Genomic DNA, 6,328 nt, shown 5'->3' with positions numbered 1-6,328 from the left:
TTTAAAGGTTTATTTGTCTTTATTTTAACTTCTAACTTAATCCAATCATAATCATTTATTTTATTACCTGAAAATATAAATTAAAAGTGTATGATATTAAGTGTTTTAACTTTAATGTGTGTGCATACTTCAATGTATTATTCAATGTTGCTTTTACTCTGTTACTTACATCACTACAGCTGTAAGCCATGATATCACTTTCACTTGGAGCTAGATTTAAACTGTCACTGAGGATGGGGAAGACCACACCTCAAAAATCTCTAGATATTTGTAGGCAGTTTTCTTCGAGTCAGTGGTGCACACTATTGCTTTACCATTGACCGCAAAATCCAAGCCATTATCACAGCTTAGTGCATAATAATACATTTTGATTGATAGGGAGTAAGAGCTTGCTTACAGGAGTCATTATTTGCCCTGAACGTGGAAAAAAGTGTCTGGTGAGAACCTGAATTGCACCAGGGTATTCTGTATCATTGCCTTTGTAGCACTCAGCAACCGATACCTATTGTAGTTTTCCAAACCTAGTAAACTGGAAGGCAGGATTTTAACACGCTGAGGTAATTTTAACCCCCAAGAACTGATAGGTCTGGGTTGAGTGAGAAATTCAAATTTGAATTTGCACCAACCAATCTCAGACCGATCCACTTCCAGTTTTGACAGAGTTGGAACAAGTGGCAGGCAACCAATTCTGCTCTTAGAAGGAAGACCGGTCTAATAAATCTTGTAAGGGATTGCGTGCCTCCTTCCTTACAGGTTCTTTACTTTTGATCCATTTTGGCTGAGTTTCCAAGATCATGGGAAACCCAGGACATAATAGGCAGGGCTGTAGTCAAGAACGGCTGTATCTACCAGCTTAACAGCTCTGCTTGTGGACCAGAAGGAGCAAACATACTTACCTGCCTTCAGCTCCATAATCACCAAACCCCTGTGATGTGATGGTCTCCCCACGATCATAACTGGAACCAGCCCCACCTTCGACAACCTTGACCAGGACCCCACACTTCCCTGCGTCCTGACCATGATCTCCGCTACCCCATACGCCCATGATCCCTCCCTACACGCTCTCTGTTCCTTTATTGCAGTCTTTGCCACAGGCTTTTCCACCCGACAGGCAGTTGACCACACCACCCTCCTCCAATGTCTCTCCACTGTCAACCAGCTGGATGAGACTTATGGTGGGATAACTTTTCCCCCTTAACTCACCTCTTGGTTGACTGCAACAAGATGTATTTTGAGAAGGAGTGTTTTAACCTTTTTTTAGTGCTGTGCTACGACCGGGTGAAGAGGGACGAACTAGCTTCCTTTTATTCAGCCTTCTCGGATGGTTGCAACAAAGGTTTTTAAATTTCTTTTCCAATCGAAATGTATTTATTTTTCAATAAGGAGCCAATCAGACTAGGTTTTCTTGAGGCAAAGAAAAAGCAAGTTTGATAGCTACACCTTACCATCTCTTTGAAATTCATGACTCTGGTTTATCTAAAAATGCAAATATTCTTCACACCTCACATTCTAAAACTTCAGCCATGTTTAGGTATTTAGCATTTCAAACATAGTTTTCCTTCTGATACATCAAAGCACTGAGACCAAACGTCTGCAATTCACTTAAAACCCATATGCACACACCTATTCACAGAAAAACTAATCAAAACCCCACTATTAACCTACCTTTACAATAAATTACAATAATATTATGAAAATTATTATATTTTCATGACATGATTGATATCCTATCAACACTCCAATTATGATCAGCTTACTGAAAGACTTTATTTGAAAACCCATCAGGCCAGCAGGTTCAGTAGCCATTGCCCTTTAAATCTTTTGAAATAGTGAGGGGTAGTCCTAGGAAACCTATTTGCATTTTAAGTAACTTCCCAGGCATATTGCTTCTATCTGTCCAGAAACCACAACAGGAGTCACCTGACTTCCCGGAATCTATTTTGTGGGGGTACAATGTCCATATTTAATGTTGCTTTCTTCTTAAAAACAAAGGGTTCACCTTCCATTAGCTTTATGGGCATGACGTCATCATCACAGACTGCTCTTAACTGGTTCCATTCTTATCTGTCTAATCGTAGCTAGATTACTTTTTGCAATGGCTTCTCTTACTGCTCCTATACCATTACCAATGGTGTCACCTGAGAAGCTATCCTTGGCGCCCCTCCTATTTCTGATATATATGCTGCCCTTTGGTGATTTTCACCCAAAAGCATATGAGTTTATTTTCACATGAAGGCTGCTAATGCCCAGCTGTACCTCATCTTTACCTTTTTGATTCCTCCAATGTTGCTAAATTTGCAATTGCTTATTCAGCATGCAGCACTGGATGGGCAGGAATTTCCTCCAATTAAATATTGGGAAGACTGAGGCCATTGTTTTGGGATCCCTCTTCAATCTCCATTCCCTAGCTACCAACTCCACTCCATGCCCTGGCAACAGTATGAGACTAAACCAGTCTTCACAACATTGGTGTCATATTTGACCCTGAGGTGAGCTTCCAGGCACATTTTCATGCCATCATTAAGACCACCTATTTCCACCTCCATAACATCACCTGACTTCACCTGTTTCAGTTCATCTGCTTCTGAAACCCTTATTCAAGCTTTGTTACCTCTAGACTTGGCTATTCCAACATATAATTGGCTGATCTCCCACATTCTACCCCCTGTAAGCTTCAGGTCATCCAAATTCTGCTGCCCATGCCTTAACTTGCACTAAGTCCTGTTTATCTATCATCTCTGTGCTCACTGATCTAGCAATGTCTTTATTTTAACATTTTCATCCTTGTTTTCAACCTCCATGGCCTTGCTGCTCCCTATATAGGTAATGTCCCCCCCCCCACCATTCCAAAAACCCTCCAAGAAATCTGTGCTCATCTAATTCTGGTCTCTTGTGCATCACTGATTTTAATTGCGCCACCATCTTTCCCTAAAATATACTTATTCACAACATTTGTAAAAAAATTATTTGACATTATGCATTGTCCTGGACTTTGGAATATGCCACTTTACAACATTTGGTCGTTGATAGTTCTTTGCACTGAAAGATTAGAAAGCTTTGGGCAGGCGAAAGAGTGCCTTTCACCGGGTTGATGGTTCTTCAGCAGCAGTTGATCTTCATCTCGATGTGCATCCCTGGGAACAGGCCATGGAGCTCAGAATTCTGCATTATGGAGTTGCCTGGGAGGAACCTCACAAAAACTTTTCCAGACCTGCTTTGCAAAGGCACATTCCATACAGAGGTGGATAACGGTCTCTTCCCCACCACAGTTGCTTTGACAGCAATTTGCAGAGGTGGTGAGACTCTGGGCATGCAGGAGAATTTTGATGGGTGGGCTCATCTCACCACCAGGCAAGCAGCACCTTGGTGCTTGTTTGAAAGTACTCGTGATGAGGCATTCTGCCAAATGACTTTGTCAGTCTGGTCAGGAAGCCTCCAACAGGATCCACTATTCCCTTTTCCAATAAGGTCTTGAGGACACTACTTGCAGACCACTTCCTGATATATTCATTTTTTTCTTCACAAACTCAGAGGGACTGCTGGTATAGCATGGTCCAACTGAATTAGTGACCCATCCTTCACATCACCACGGACAGATAGAACCTCAGCACATAGGACTGGAGACGGACTGGGGTTAACACATGTGTGGTTTACGGAGGCAGCAGGCCGCTTAAATAACCAGCTACCTCCACTAAAGTGGGATTTTTGTGGCCAAGAATAGGAAACCTGGAGTGTGCAGATTAGACCAGGTAAGAAGGGATCTGAACATGATGGATTCATTTGAATAGCCAGGGTATCCCTTTGGAGAAGTAAGGCACTTTTTGGAATTGTCAAAAGTAAACATGATTGTATGTAAAAAGTACATAGCTCATTGCAACCGTTAAAGCTGTCAAGGAACCATCAAGCAGTTATGGAGCTGTCAAAGGATACTAGGTGAGTTGGCTTGGAGGGGCTAAGGGCAATGGGATGGGGCATGGGTTGGCATCAAGTTGGCATAGAGGCTATAAAGGACCATGGGAATGTGGGGGCATAAGAGGTATGAGGGGCCATGGGGAGTGGGTGGGGACATGAGGTGGCATAGGTTGTCATGGATGGGGGCATAAGGAGTGTGGGGAGCTGGGGGGGTGAGGGTCGGAGGGCGGTTTGTTGTTTCGATCTTTTTAAAATTGAATTCAACACAGTGCTGGAGCACAGAGGCAGATCTCTTATTTAGTCAGCTTCTACACCTAGCAACCTCTGCACTTGTTCCATGGGTGGCAGGCCCAACTTCCAATCCAGCGCAGCCCCCCCCACCCCCACCCCCGGAACAAAAATCCTAACTGCAGGCAGCCATTTTTAAAGGTCAGGTTTGCAGGGGAATTCTCCCGTCTCTGTGCACCTGACCCAGGAGCGAAAATCAGGGCCTAAGTGTCTACACAAAGCTTGATGTAGTATATACATATCTGGTCATCAGGATGAGGGAAACATTGGGTATGTTCATTCTCCCTTTGTCTAGAGCTTTGTACGTGGTATCCTTATCATTTTTGATTTCCAGTTAAAGCAGGAAATGACTCAAGTGACCACCATGCTGCAGGGGTAGCTATAAGCCAAACCTGCACCACATAGGGCAACACTGAAAACACCATGCACCTAATGACCAGCATCTTGCCTGCAATGGTGAGGAAACATTTCTGCCACATGCCCAGTTTCTGCTTCATCATTGCTATATGCTCTTTCCAATTTTTGGCAAATGCCCTCGCCACTCCAAACTAAATCTACAACACTTTCAGGTCATCTGACCTGATGGTATGGGGACAAAGTATTATCGACCTAGTTCCCAAAGAAGATGGCATTATTGTCCATGTAGAGGGAGACTTTGACCTTTGAGCACCTCCACTGCCTGTGATTGTCACCTCCCTTTGTGCCCACATCCTATGTGATGGACTCAGCAAAAGGTTTGAAAGAGCACAAACAAGACAGGAAGGAGAGAACAGCCCTGCCCGACTTCAGATTTGATCAGAAAACTTTCCAATTCCTATCCATTGATTGAAACTGTGCTACTTACTTTTGTGTAGAGCAGCAGATACAATTGCAGAGCCCCTCCCCATTTTGGAGAGCATCCATCAAGTAGATGTGCAATATTCTGTCAAAGCTGACGAGGAAGGTGCCTACCCCATTGTGCCTCACATAGGCAATTGTATCCCTGAGTAGCCTGAAGTTATCAGCGTTCTTGCTGCCAGATACGGTGCAGGTCTAATCACCAACTGCAGTGCAGACTTGACCTGATTGGCGATGACCTTGGACAGAATCTTGTAATCTTTTTTAAGTAATGAAATGAGCCACCAATTTCTGATTTCCTCCCTCACCCCCTTCCGCTTGTAGATGAGGGTGAAGATGCCTTTCCTCATGGATTCTGACATGCTGCCAGTCAGAAGCATATCTCATACACTTCCAGGATGTCTGGACCCAATCATTGGTAGCTGTGCCTCCAGTTGCCCAGGATCTAAACTCTGGAATTCTCTTCCTACACTTCTTCATCTCCACCTTCTTTCCTCCTTTAAAATACTCCTTAAAACCTACCCCTTTACCCAAGCCTTTGGTCATCTGACCTAATATATCCTTATGAGGCTTGGTGTCATTTTGTTTTATTATGCTCCTGTGAAGCAACCTGGGACATTTCATTATGTTAAAGGCTGTATATAAATACAAGTTGTTGTTAAGGGGTTGTCTTTGAGAAGTGATACTAAACTGAGGTTCTCTTTGAGAAAAGCAAAAAAACTGTGGATGCTGGAAATCCAAAACAAAAATAAAAGTAAAAATACCTGGAAAAACTCAGCAGGTCTGGCAGCATCTGTGGAGAGGAACACAGTTAATGTTTCGAGTCCGTATGACTCTTCAACAGAACTAAGTAAAAATAGAAAAGAGGTGAAATATAAAAGGTTTAAAGGGGGTGGAGGGTGGGGTGAGACAGGTAGAGCTGGATAGAGGGCCAGTGATAGGTGGAGATAAAGCAATGAAGGTGAACAAGGCAAAAAAGAGATATGGAAATCCAGTCGGAGAGAAGAGCAATATTTCTTCAAGGTAGGCATTCCTTGAAGAGAAGTGGCAGTCAATTAAACACTAAGATAAAAGCTGGAAATCCAAAATAAAAATAAAAATACCTGGGAAAACTCAGCAGATTTGGCAGCATCTGTGGAGAGGAACATTTTTTATTTTTGAGGTTCTCTCTGTAACCTTCCCTGCTTATGTGGATTTAAAAAAAATCCCACAGTACTATTTGAAGACATGTTCTTTTGAGGTCCTGTTCAAAGTTTATCCCTCAATTAATGGTGTTGAATCAGATTCAAAT

The sequence above is a fragment of the Carcharodon carcharias genome, chromosome 17, assembly GCF_017639515.1.
Source record: "Carcharodon carcharias isolate sCarCar2 chromosome 17, sCarCar2.pri, whole genome shotgun sequence".
NCBI lineage: Eukaryota > Metazoa > Chordata > Chondrichthyes > Lamniformes > Lamnidae > Carcharodon > Carcharodon carcharias.
This window is presented reverse-complemented; position numbering follows the sequence as displayed.